General features: G+C 40.8%; 1 protein-coding gene and 1 long non-coding RNA gene across 4 annotated transcripts in view; both read left to right on the forward strand.

The window, feature by feature from the left end:
- Positions 1-14,418, forward strand: part of atp11c (ATPase phospholipid transporting 11C (ATP11C blood group)) — a 64,706-nt gene that overhangs the window by 14,493 nt on the left and 35,795 nt on the right. The gene's annotated exons all lie outside the window — the stretch shown is intronic.
- On the forward strand, positions 2,055-10,389 carry LOC309504422. The gene is made up of 2 exons (XR_014208078.1): positions 2,055-2,369; positions 2,423-10,389. It is a non-coding gene; the product is annotated as an uncharacterized lncRNA (long non-coding RNA).

A 14,418-nucleotide genomic window follows, 5' to 3' on the forward strand; every position in this document is an offset into this window, starting at 1 on the left:
ATCAGAAGCTGTTCTTTGTGCTACAGTAGTGACCATGTACCTTCACCAACTCAGAAAGCCTGTAGTATTATGGGCAGAAGACCTGGCTGGCTCCTGTTGTTCTGAAGCCACTTAATCACAGATCTCAGATCACCCACCTGACCATCACAAACAGCCCCTTATCATCACTGTCCACGTGTTGCAGGGGTAGTTAAACTGATGATAACCATGTTGATGGTGTGACGGCCTTTTTGGGGTAAGTGGCAGAGGGTGAGGGGCCCACATTGGCCTGCCTGGACCAGTGATTTATTGGCCTTGTTTCATCAGGAGCGCCACATATTGATTAGAGTCTTGCTCCGTTTTGCTGCCATTTGTCTTGTCCCTCCCGAACTGGCTGGCAGACAGAAATGCTTATGCTGACTACTACTCTCTCTCTCTCTCTCTCTCTCTCTCTCTCTCTCTCTCTCTCTCTCTCTCTCTCTCTCTCTCTCTCTCTCTCTCTCTCTCTCTCTCTCTCTCTCTCTCTCTCTCTCTCTCTCTCTCTCTCTCTCTCTCTCTCTCTCTCTCTCTCTCTCTCTCTCTCTCTCTCTCTCTCTCTCTCTCTCTCTCTCTCACACATTGCACTTCGGCACCCCATAATGAAAACGCAGCCAGCCGCACAAGGCTGAACTGCACATCCCATCAGAGTCAGGATGGGTGAGAGAAAACGGTGCAGAAAGCAGGCAATGCAAGTGCATGTGCAGATCTACCTGTTGTACCCCTACGTTACCTTCAATGTATAATAGACAGGCTTTCAGAAAGCGTTGGAGATCAAGGAGCATCCGAGTCTATCTCTAAAAGCAAGGCTGAATTCTCAGTTTGTCATTTTAAATAATTTACGTGCCTCGTTTTTAAAATTCTCCTCACAGCGTTCCTCCCTTTCCAGCTGTATATCGTCACCAGGCTTGTGGACTTGAAATGCATTCCTGTCATGATATATTTATAAAGCCTCATCCTGAGATTCCCTGTGTTGTGCCCTAGCTACCAGCAATACCCCAAGAGCTCTCACGCCATAGTGTGAAGAGAATAATGAAAAGTGTGAGTGTGTGAATGGGAAACAGAAAATGTGAGTTAGTGTTTCTTGGTACTTCTGCTTCTACAGGCGAAAAAAGAGACACTTTCCACTTACACCAGCAAAAGCAAAAGGACCCATTACCCGGCCTTGATGCACACCCGCGCACACAGAGTTCCTGGTTAAATAACGGGCTCCAATGAGAACCGGATGAGCTCACGCTGGAGCTTTCCCATCAGTCCGCTGCAGGGAGAGAAATGAATCTTTACTCAGCTCACTGGTGCCTGCGAGCAGAGCCGTGGCCCTGCAGCTCAAACCACTTGCCGCCTCAGCAACCTGGATGCTCCATGGCGCACATTAGTTTCCTTTTGCTGTTAGAGTTTTCTGACAGAGCTAGTTTTTTTCTCTGTCCCTTCAAACACAATTTGCTGTAATTAATTGAATGGCAATTACAGTCCATAATGCTCAATGTATAGTAAAATATAATGGCATCAGATCCACAAGAGCTGAGATGCAGATTTTTTTTGCATGTCAGCATTTAGATGCAAATATCCGATGTCGAATGGTAGCAAGAACGACTCCCTCTTTTCCATCACTCCTTCCTCTGTCCCTCCCCCTCTTTTTCTCTCTCTGGGATGAAAGCCACAGTGCAGTCAAACTGATTAGTTTATCCAAAGACGCACCGTGCAAAGATGCAGACATGATAGTACCTAAATTAACACCGTGGCGCTAATGTTCCTCCAACATACTAGCTAGAGAGGATCTCAATTGCTTATATGCATATTTCTTATATCTCAGACTTTGAAATGGTCATTTTGTAGTGCATTTAAATATATTTAATGATTTTCTTTTAGATGTAGGAATTCAAAATGTTTTGTCTTTCTTGAGACACTTTCCTGATAGCCTTCTAGACTGTTTTTTTTTTCACACAGGGATAATTCTTACTTTTCTTTATTTCTTTTTTTGTCAATTAACCTGAGCTATTGAAATATATATATATATATATAAAAACACGCACACACACACACATATATACACACGTACAGACTCCTTTTTTAGCTATTTTGTGCAATTTTTTTATTTTTAGAGTCAGTTATTTTTTGTATGTGTGTCTTAGGGTGTTTAGGCACATGTTAAAGTTCAAGTTAACCTGTGAATTCGCTTCATTGTCTGTTTAATGTGATATATATTCAAATGTGTTTGAGTTAAATAAGCTAGCAAAGCAGTTCAGCCGTGTTCAGCACTTTTTACTCAAGTGGGTCAATTCCCAACATAATTTATTTAGCCATTATTGCATGTTTTTTTCTCATCATATTTTCGTCAACATTGTTTAAAAAAAGTAATTTGATAAATGCTGTTGTTATATTTCTTCATTATTGTTTACAAAATCAGAAACCTTTGTCAAGAAATACTTTTTTGTTATTTTCTCAAATGCTAAGCATCCATGGTTGATCTTGCAGATCAAGTTGAAAAACATTTTGTGCATGTCCTCCTCAAAGACAACATGAAACCGCATTCACAGCTCCTTTAACTTTCAGAACGAGGATTTCCAGAGGAAAATAGTGTAGAACAAGACTTTTGATGGGATCAGTATGGATATGCTGATACATGTATGGAATAATGCACGCTGTCTGGGTTTATTTTGTGTTAATGATTGGCTGAGTCTGTACATTTTTACTGCTTATTACAAAAATAGATTAGTAAATGGACCTGCATGAGATTGATTTGAGTTCAAATTAATTTGTTACGTGTGAATGAAACAAGCACAGCTATACAGCAAATCAGTTGTATGAGACAATGGATTGAAGCAGTCATTAAACAGAAATATTTGTCTGTAATATGGCACGACTGACCAAGCAGATTCAAATATTCGAAAGAGAAGAATAGAAATAAATAAAAAATTTTCCCCACATATGGGACCTGATGAATTCTGTTAAGTAGAGTTTGCTTTTGTGTTGTCTTGTTGTGATATGATGTCTGTAATCATGATTAATGAATGTAATGCCTGTTATATCAGTAATGTTCAAAAACAAGTTCCCAGCCTCGCAAGCTGTTATCACAAGTCACGTTCTCTTTGTGCAGACAACAGCACACTGGCTTCCTGTTGTTTTCTCTCCTTCATCCTTTCCCTTAACTTTCACCTCTTTTACATCCCTGTAATCTCACGTCTCTGCAGACTCCGTCTGAGAACTGGGCTTGAGCCCAGCAAGCTCAGACCAGTTGCATTTTCAGTTCAGAGCAAGAGCAGGCTTGTCTTCAGCAAGGTTTTGGGAACACATCTTGATATAATTTCAGTTGGAAAAGCGAAAGGGAGAAAAAGCTCTCAAACAAAAAACAATCAGCATTGAAATCACAAAGCTATCAGTGAAAGCTTATCTCACACATCATTTGAGCTTGCAACACCAAAAATTCCCAGATGCAGTTTAGTTGCTTGCTTTTTTTCTGCTTCTGTCCTTTTTCGTCTCTCTCTCATTGAGGCCGTGTTAATATAGGCCAGGCCACGGTACACAGTGTCTTCTGCTGCACCGCTGCTCAGACTTCTCTCACTACCAGACTTCACTTCACCGTGTCGTGGTGGTGTTATTAATATCCTCCTGGTGCCATCCTGTATTCTGCATGTGATGGAGAATAAAAGACTTAGGAGTCAGTACCACAAAGCATTGTGGGATCTGCTATACTCCATGGTGCCTACTATCGGTATAAAATATGATTAATGAAGGTGGTTAAGCCTTTTATTCAGGTTTATTATCAGGTAATGTACAGAAGCAGCAGCTGAAGTCCTAATGTAAGGTTGGTGATGTTGATATTACTTGATGTATTTCATTTTTTCCCATGGAAGCTCAATGTTCTGTGCCAACAAATTGATAATTAAATTTAGCTGTGTAAATGTAGTCATGATGTCGAAATAACCTGTGTTTTGTTTCAGTTTGTGGGAACCTCGGCACTCCTTGCATAACTATGGCAAAACTGTAGCCAGATAGCTTGATTTATTTGGCTTTAAGCTTGTTGAATGTTTTGCTGCTCCACTATTGTAAAGCACAGAGCTGGCACAGTGAGTGCTGCCCACAACATTCATAACATTTCAGAGACACAGGGATCATAATTGGACATGTTTCTATACAATTTTTGATATGTTTACTTTTTTTCTGTGTCAAAAAAGTGTGTGACTTTCTTATTGTGCAAGGCAGGCCCACTCATTCGGTGCAAATTCGGCTGTCAATGTTTTAAACTTCTCAGCTTGATAATTGTTTTATATAATATTAACTGTATAATTGAAATCTTTAATATGTAATTTTCTTTATAATTAATATTTTAAGTGGTTTTAAAATCCATATATAAAATGATCACTTTAAATGTTTGGCAAAATTTTTTTGTAAAACAGCTTTGAAACAATGTATGAGTGAAGAGTGTTATACATTTGAAATTGGAATTGTGAACCCAGTATTGATCCTTATGACTAATTTTGTTGATTTTTAGGAGTTGACAAACTCAGATGTGCCTGATGGCTCTCTGTGCTGTTTCGGTCTCTAAAAACATGCCCTTTCGCTCAACTTCGCATCAGGTTATGAGCTGAGTGCAGTGAGTGGGTGTTGTATGGTTTAATACAGCCTTTATAAAGCCCCTTACACTACTTCAAGTCTCTAAAACTGAGCAGTTATTTTAAGCGCTCAGTCCTTTTCTTTTCCCCCCATCGGTGCTCCTAGTTAGGTCCCTTTTCAGTGTAGCAACAGTCTTGTTCCTTTGGCAACCAGTGTCTCTGTCAATGTTTGGCTGCTCAGATGAAGCATCCTCGCATATTCGAGTATGCAAATTAATATGCAAAGTCAGTAGTACACCATTTGTTTTTCCATTTGTTTGTGGTTGTGGGCTGGTCACATGCAGCGTCTCATCAGCGCTGGGCCACGAGATCTCCTCTGACATCCACTTTCAGGAGTATTTAGAAGCTCATTGTTCACTTCAGTCATTCACACTCGACTTGAGTCTGTTCGTCTTCTCTCAGTCTGTCACTGTCACTTTGATGCCCTGTCGTCTTGTCCTATTTTCATCTGCTTTTCTTGTTGTTCTGTAATGCAGGGAATCTGGTTCATATAGGTTTCTGGAAGGGTGTAGAGCCTGGGCATTGATGGATGATCAAAGACGGTGTCTTTCTACATAGCTGCTGAGCTCATTTGAAATGCAAAGTGAAAATAAGAATAATAAGAATGTTAAATGTGCTCAATAATAAGAATGAGGAAGTGCATTGTATGGAAAATACTCTGTCCGGTGAACCAAATTCTTGCCTTAATTTTGTGTCCGTCACCATCAGTAGGACACAAAATTAGACACTTTTTCACACAAAAAGTATTCACAAGTCCTCCAGGGCCTTCTGACAAGAGTCCTCCACAGAGGGATGTTATGTGTTATGATGCATTTGACTTCTCACCAAAAAGTGAAGTGTTTAGCCAAAACGCTCAATTGTGGTCTCATCAGAACATAGTTACTACTTCTAGGTGGTTTCAGATGTCCCACGTGCCTTCTGGCACATTGTAGGGGAGATGTCATATGACATGTCACTGGTGGAGTGTCCGCACAGCAGTTTTCTCTCCAGTCTGAAACTTGTAAATCGTTGGTCTCTTGGTTTCTTCACTTTTCAAGGACGGCCTGCTTTCGGTAGATTTACAGCTGTGCTGTACTCTTTCCATTACTTAATTATTAATTTAACTCAGAGGGTGTCCAAACTGCGGCACGCCGCCTGTTCCGATGTGGCCTGAAGGATGTTTTAAAAATAGAACAGAATTTGGCCCATTATTGTGAAATTATATGAAATTCTGAACACAGGGGATAATCTGTCTCATACAGCCAAATCACAACTCTTTCCTCCACTATACTAAATCACGGAAGAGAACCGCTATTGATGACAAATGTGTTTGATAAAACTGTGTGTTCTCACTCACTTTCCTGACAAGCGTAACGGGGACACTGCAAGCAGAGAGAATGTATATCTCATTTCTGCTCGCCTTCAGCAGAAATGGACTCCTGCGGTCTTTAGAACATTTGGAGTACATTCGTGGCAGATAGATGCAAGTGCCAATATGTGCTGACGCTTGGAAAACAAAACTAAAGGTTTAAAATCCAAAATATAAAAGCGAGGTGGGCAACACTATGCATTTTGCCGCCTTCTCCTGCATTGTCGTTACCAAGCAACACGGGTAAACAGCTGTTGCTTTGATGACGCATACGGAGCTCGGTTCGGACCCAGATAATATAATGTGAACACAATCCATTGCGAGTAGGGGGAGGGCGAGCAATTGAACTCCTGTTCGGACCAGTCAATCGAACTAATTGTGAAAAGCTGTTTTTTAAAGAAGTCTTGCTCAAGTTATATTCACCAAGGCTGCATTTATTTAATCAGAAATACAGTAAACTTAAGTAAACTAAAGTAATGGATGGTTGCTTACTGACCCCAAGTCTAGTAGAGCCCACCTCCTTACTCCTCCAGTGTTAATATGTGGATTTTTTTTTTTGAATTATTCGCCAGACAAAAATCAATCATAAATCCAGTCACTTGGAAAAGTAATAGAACAGTCACACAGTTTGAGGTATCATTTATGTCTCTAATATTTGCTGGAGTAATACTTAGTTCAAATGCCTATGCATTAGCAGTCGTAGTGATTCTTGCCTTAGCAAGCACTGCTAATTATAAATCTAACATGCCTCCCTACCAAACACTGAGAGAAATAGATATGATTTACAGCAATCAATTGTTAATTCAGCTGTTATTGCATTCACAGCAGTGTGGTGGATAGAGGTCACGCTATCACTCTTTCATCTTTCAATCCACTCTTTATTTACTGCTGAGAGAAACAACGCGAGGTGCAACAGCTTAGGGTTCAGGTAGTGTATTTATAAGTGATATATCATAGACCATTTCCCATCCCATTGCTCAACAGCGACGCAATCAATCATTTGCTGAGAGAGTTACTCCATCACAAGCTGACTCTGTGTTTTTCTGCAACTTTAAAACGTTTCATCAGAATATTCATTACAGTTCCAGGTGCCTGGGCGGCAGGAGCAGCTTGGCAATTTTGTCAGGAAGCCTCATTTATTTTACCTGAAAATAAAATATAAAGCCTTAAAAGCAAAAATAGGCAAAAATCATTAGCCATGACTGTGCAATCTGTGGTTTGTCCATTTATCAAAGGTTGCTATTTAAAAAAAACACAAGCACAGGATGTTCTGGTAAATTTAGTGTGACAGTGGTTAAATGTGGGCATATCAGACAAATCTTTTAACACGTTCTCATGCTTTAAACAATTTCATGTAAATTAGCTGGTAAATGTTAAGAATTGTTTACTTTAAACACTTTTTTTGTTGTTGTTTAGTCACCTGAATGGTCTCGCCTCCTTTGATTGAAAGGGAAAGTTCATCCAAAAATGAAATTTGTGTCATTATCTATTTACATTATCTAGTCTTTCCAAACTCATTTATTGTATTTTTTCTTTCTTTCTGTTGAACACACAAAATTATTTTTTTAAACAATCTTTTGCTTGATGTCTTACAGGAAGGTAGATCTCCAGGAATGGGATTGGGCACCCCTGTCTTTAGAATATCACTCATAAAACATGGACTAGTTTTGTATGTTCAAAGGAGAAATAACAAATGAGTTTGAAATGACAGGAGGCAGAGTAAATATTGACAGAATATTCATTTTTTGTGTGGAGCTACTCTAAGGTGGAGTATGCATTTGCCCACAGTCATGGCACTCTTCTTCTTTCTTCTGATTTGAGTGTCGGTCTCAAACACGTGGTGAGCTGTCTGCATCTGAGTAAGTGGTCTGCAGCTGTAATGCTGGCACAGACTGAATGCTGCTTTATGTTTCCATTGAAATCACAGCACTCAACTGCTGTGCTTGTGTGTTTATTCGAAACCGTGTAAACATGATGTCTTTAAAGTCTAATTTGATATAGTAATGATACGGTTTACTCAATTCCCCAATGTCGTGTTTATTCAATGGCAGCTGTGTTGGGTCTCAATTGAGCAAGCAGTGTTTGTAATATTGATCCTTCATTCCTTTAGACAGTAGGGGAGAGTGGGGTAAACTGTGCCACATTTCATTGATTTGACCTCTAGTCAAGGAGAAAAGATTGCCTCAGATTCTTTAATGACATTTTTTGTTGATGAGACCAATGTAATAGTATTTCCTGTATTTGGATGTAAAGCTCACTGTTAGTTGAGCCACTGGCACACTTTACCCCACAGCTCAGCTACCATTTTGGAAATAAATGTTTAATTTATTAAAATTAATTATTTACATTTGCTTGTATGTTTTTTTGTGTGTATGTATATGTGTGTGTGTGAGAGAGTGTGTGTGTATTATGTACATATGGCATACTTATTTTAGTTTTGTCAACCCATATATTAAACTTGGTTTGATTAAAACTCATTTTATTTTTCTCATAAAAATGTTTTTCATTTTTCTAATGTTCCTCTCACAATCATAGACAGCTGAATATATGATATACCTTAATAAATGGTTGTGTGACACAAATTGTGTACATTATGCTGGATTAAAGGGATAACACGGTTTACCCACTGACACATTTTGCCCCACTCTCCCTTATAGGCTAATGCGTTCTTGGAAGCGAGAGTTTACTAAACTGGTGCACTCAAACTATGCATTTTAGTTTTTTTGCTCAGCATTTGAAGTGGCTCTTTGAGGTCTGTCGGAGTTCACACTTCACACCCTGTGGTAAAGATAATTCCATCATTTCTCACTTTCCTTTCTTACATTAGCGCCTCCATTGTTTGGCCTTGAATAAGCGGTTGTGAAAAGAGTATCACCAGCGTGTAGCATTTCAAAAATGAAACGGGGCCCTATATTCTGACCCTCATTATGTTTAACACTGAACTCCCTTCAAAATCAATGCCAGTTCACTGGCAGTCTTCTTATCTCTCCTGTCCCCTGTTTTTTTCCTCCTTACACTGTCTTTCTATGTGCACCGTTCTGTTTCTTTTTGTCTGTGATTTGTATTCTCCTAACCATCTATGTCTGTTTTGTCAATGTTCCAGAATGATGTAGCTGTAGCGTTCTGTCTGTTGTTGAGTAACTAAGATTTATACTGAGGCCTGTCTGTTAGTGTTTGCTTGGCGGGTAACCTTGAGATAGCTCTGTAAGGTTGATCTTGTGGTTAATGACTCCCAATGAGAGAGACACGAGAGAAGATGAGCGAGATTAGTTTAAAACACAAGTTCACTGACCTGCACTCTTAACCCCGCACAGATATCGATCACTGTCAGAACTGAACTTTTACACTTTTTCCCCTCTCTATTCAGTTTCCTGAAAACTGTTTTCAGAAAAACTAGTTATTTATTTAGTGTTGTGATAGGTTTGAGATCAAGTTTTTGTTGGTTTCACGAGAACTAGTGGGAGTAATTAATTAATGCCAAATTTACACTGTGAAGACTGTTTAAAGCGTAAACCGTGTAAAGCGTGGCATAAATGCTTTTACACAGCAATTTTAATACTATACTTTTATTCTAGGGGCTAAGGTGGGCCAGAGCAGGCATTATTTAGTTTGTCTTTTATGCAGCATTACGTCTTGAATTTTGAGCAGGCACAGAGCAGCCTTAAATCAGCTTTGTAAAGATGCCTTAAAAGGTTGATTTGTCAGAGACTCTGATGAGCCAGTTCACTCAACCATTGCCTTTGTCTTATTCACATACCATATGTGCTGGTAAAGTGCTACACCATGAATTTTTTAAAGAGTTATTGTCATTATTTCCGGGGAAACACATCTCCTTTTGAGTGCAAATGAGGCTCATTATAGAATTGAATAGAAGTGCAGATTCATAATGTCAGCGTTTGTCACTGTTTGTTTGGGTGAAATGAATGGTTTTCATGATATTAAAGTTTCTTTCATTGTATGTTATTAGAGGGAATGATGTAAAATACAACAACAACAACAAAAAACCTGACAACATCATTATAATGTGTTGTCTTCACAATAGCCTGGCCAGTTTAGTCTGACTTTAAAAAAAAAAATTTTATGCATTTATTCCTTCAAAGGTTTATTAATCTGTCTCAAACTCAAGTTATCCATGAGTTGCTCGTGAGTGGGATGGTTTTGCAAATCATGAATATATATAGAAGTGCAGATTTGTGTCAGCGTTTGTTACATTTGCTTGGATAAAGGCAGTTTAATGCACAATGTATAATGTGTCTTCCCAATAGCCTGACCAGTGTAGCCTGATTCTTTTTAGTGTTTTAGTTGAATAAATATATGAATCTGTCTCAGACTTATACGTTTTCTGTTTTTCTGCAATATGAAGATCATGAGAGTCATGAAAAGCGAGTCTTGGAGTGTTTTTTTTGTTTTTTTGGTTGAAAAAAATTAATCGAAACTTTAATCGAATCATGTAGGAACTGGAATCATTATATAGAAACAGTATCTGAACCAGATTTTATACTTTCTAGTAAATGGAGGCTGTGTAATCATGGACTTTTTGTCTTTCAAAGTTCCCTGTTACAATCCTTCCACATGCTTTCTTTCAGCCTTTGTCTGGCCATGCTTTTATGATGCTATTTCCCTGAAATAGCCTTTTTTTTTTGTGCCATTACCATCAGCAAAATTCCTTCAGGTGCTAAACAACACAGACAGCATGAAAATAATAATCATCATCAGTAGAGTCATTCAAGGTGGATTCCCTCCCAAAGGCCCTTTCCCCCTCTTCCTAACCATTTGCCAGACTGTGGCTGATGTATAACTAATGAAATGAAGAGACCGTATCTGTCTGAGCAAGCATCTAACCTAAAGTGCCTCACTGAATCATTCACTTTTACATAGCATTTTGACCTTTCTGTGAAACGCTGAAACGGCAGCCCTCACACACAAGCATCGTCACAGCTCTGATAACCTTATAATTCTATTTAGATGTTACACAGGTCCGTGTGCTTGCTTTTCTGAGGCCCTGGGCTGTGTTCCTTTACACCGGGTGGCATTTGGAGGTGGATTCAATCCCCTGAGTTTTGGAACCTGTGCCATTTCCTCTCTCCTCACACCTGCCCCTCCCCTCTCCGTTTAGACCAGCCTGCTTCATCCGGGACCGGCAACGCACCGCATGCCACGCTGATGTGTGAAGAGCCGTCACGCTTCACAAAAACTTACGTAATCCCAGGCTCTTCCTGACCGGAGAGCCAGAATACACACATTGCGCCGCCATGTACGTTTTCAGAAGAAGCCGAATCGAGGGCAGATCCAGTGGGAGACGAGAAGATGATGCAGATGAAAGGAGGAGAAACAGTCGTTGACTGTTTTAAATAGATGTCTCCTCTGACTCAGAGCACATATGTGCATGAGAGCGACTTGCATGCTGAAGATTTGCATCTAGTTTGCAGTAGATACGCACAAGCCTCTTGTTCCTCGAGGCCCCTGAGTGAGGGACGGGAGTTATCGCTTACCACTGACGCATACTGATGCGCTTTGTTTGAGTTCTCAGGTGATGAATACACTGATGTGAGCGATTCAGGCAGATATGCTAGAGCACAGGATCAGTGTGTTATCTGATACATGCCGTTAAGTCCTGTCGCCGAGTTGCTTAAAATGTCCGGACAGGTTGTGACAGCACTTAGCCTGTGGCCTGATGCCGACTATCCCTCTACCTGAGGGGGCAGAGGTGTGGGACAGATGACCTGACCACAACGATGGAGGGGAGCTCTACACACACACACACACACACACACATATTCTCAGCATGTGGCTCTCAATAAACCCTCTCATTCTTTCTCTCAATGCGTTCTGAATTATTCACACACGGTTATAGTGCTGCTGCTGCTGCTTGCACTGTCCCGGGGAACACTGGGAGGGGGGGGGTGAGAAAGAGTGGGCGGTGGGTGTGGTTGAAGTGTGATGCTGAAAGCCTGCTGAGATGTGATGACTGTGTGTGTTGTCTTCATCGAAACCCTCAGAGACAGAAATGGCAGTGTTGGGGTGTGACTAAAAAATAACGACGAGAAACGCTGTTCTGGCAACAGAACACACTGAGAAAACTTAGTTGGCTCAAAAACTGCCCGACGGCCGACCGTTGGTTTGGTGTGTTCCAGGCTTTATTTGTTCTACTATTTGTTGTAGAACTTGAAAGTCTTGATTTTGATTCATTGCAGTGAATTGAGTTCTAAATGGTCTTCTCTCTCTCCATGTTGCTTTGGAAAGTCCAATTCAAGTGAATCTGTTTTTTTTTTTTTTACGTGAATGAAATCTGTGAATCTAGTCGAAAACAGTTTTCCTCTCAGTTATATAAATTAGGGCATATTCAAATTTTATAGCTGCGTATTAATTGAATGATGTCAAATGTGTTGATGTCACCCTTATTGAGATTTTTGTTGTTGTTTCGTTTGTTCATTCATTTAAAAAACCCTCATTGTTTTTGTGCCAGAAAGATTAGCCTCAGATTAAATTAAGTAACATCATCTGGTAGGTTGTATATTTAAAAAGATATTCCCGTTTAAGGACCTTAAATGCAGTTAGCTACTTTTTTTCTGTAGCTTAGCAGTGTAGAGTTTCCTGGCTGTCCGTCACCGTGTGTGTTTTGTGCCAACGTTTCCTCCAGCAATCCAGTGCTTATGGCGCTTTTCCATTACCAGTACCAGCTCGACTCGACTCGACTCGGCTCGGCTCGGCTCGCTTTTCGCTCCGTTTTCCATTGCAGATAGTACCTCCACAATAGTACCTGGTCGTCATAGCGACGCCGCAGGAAACTGCCGTGACTTAATCTTTTACGCGAGACGCGCGAGACACACCCGCTACCCAAACACACAGGACAATGGAGGAAATCGAGTGTATGCTGTTTTTGGATGTTTTTGTTTTTGTTTTTGCTGTTTTTATTCAGGATACTCCGTCTGGCGCGTGCAATGATGACGCAGGGAATAGTGACGATTCTCTCTGACCAATCAGCAGTCTGCTGTGTTTTCACGTCACATTTTAGTATCGCCTCAGCTCGCCTCAGCTCGCTCAGAACCGCGCCGGAGGTGGTACGAAAAAAAGTACCTGGAAGCAGGTACAGGTACAACTTTTACACAGTGGAAAACCAAACAGAGCCGAGTCGAGTCGAGCCGAGCCGAGCCGAGGCGAGCTGGTACTGTGTAGTGGAAAAGCGCCATTACACAGCTCTGAGTCAACTTGTTGCCCTTTTCATGCTACAAGAATGTCCCGGGTCACAAACTTGACCATAGAGGAAACACAGATCTGTTTCAGTGTTTCCTAGGGGATTTTTCAGTGGGCGGGCTCAAACCTCTGCTACACACAACATAATTGGTCCTAAGTAGGCCTACACACTAAAGTAAACAAAACATGCTATATACACTCACCTAAAGGATTATTAGGAACACCTGTTCAATTTCTCATTAATGCAATTATCTAATCAACCAATCACATGGCAGTTGCTTCAATGCATTTAGGGGTGTGGTCCTGGTCAAGACAATCTCCTGAACTCCAAACTGAATGTCAGAATGGGAAAGAAAGGTGATTTAAGCAATTTTGAGCGTGGCATGGTTGTTGTTGCCAGACGGGCCGGTCTGAGTATTTCACAATCTGCTCAGTTACTGGGATTTTCACGCACAACCATTTCTAGGGTTTACAAAGAATGGTGTGAAAAGGGAAAAACATCCAGTATGCGGCAGTCCTGTGGGCGAAAATGCCTTGTTGATGCTAGAGGTCAGAGGAGAATGGGCCGACTGATTCAAGCTGATAGAAGAGCAACTTTGACTGAAATAACCACTCGTTACAACCGAGGTATGCAGCAAAGCATTTGTGAAGCCACAACACGCACAACCTTGAGGCGGATGGGCTACAACAGCAGAAGACCCCACCGGGTACCACTCATCTCCACTACAAATAGGAAAAAGAGGCTACAATTTGCACGAGCTCACCAAAATTGGACAGTTGAAGACTGGAAAAATGTTGCCTGGTCTGATGAGTCTCGATTTCTGTTGAGACATTCAGATGGTAGAGTCAGAATTTGGCGTAAACAGAATGAGAACATGGATCCATCATGCCTTGTTACCACTGTGCAGGCTGGTGGTGGTGGTGTAATGGTGTGGGGATGTTTTCTTGGCACACTTTAGGCCCTCTTAGTGCCATTTGGGCATCGTTTAAATGCCACGGCCTACCTGAGCATTGTTTCTGACCATGTCCATCCCTTTATGACCACCATGTACCCATCCTCTGATGGCTACTTCCAGCAGGATATTGCACCATGTCACAAAGCTCGAATCATTTCAAATTGGTTTCTTGAACATTACAATGAGTTCACTGTCCTAAAATGGCCCCCACAGTCACCAGATCTCAACCCAATAGAGCATCTTTGGGATGTGGTGGAACGGGAGCTTTGTGGCCTGGATGTGCATCCCACAA

Source organism: Leuciscus leuciscus (assembly GCF_965113295.1).
Source record: "Leuciscus leuciscus genome assembly, chromosome: 8".
Taxonomy (NCBI): domain Eukaryota; kingdom Metazoa; phylum Chordata; class Actinopteri; order Cypriniformes; family Leuciscidae; genus Leuciscus; species Leuciscus leuciscus.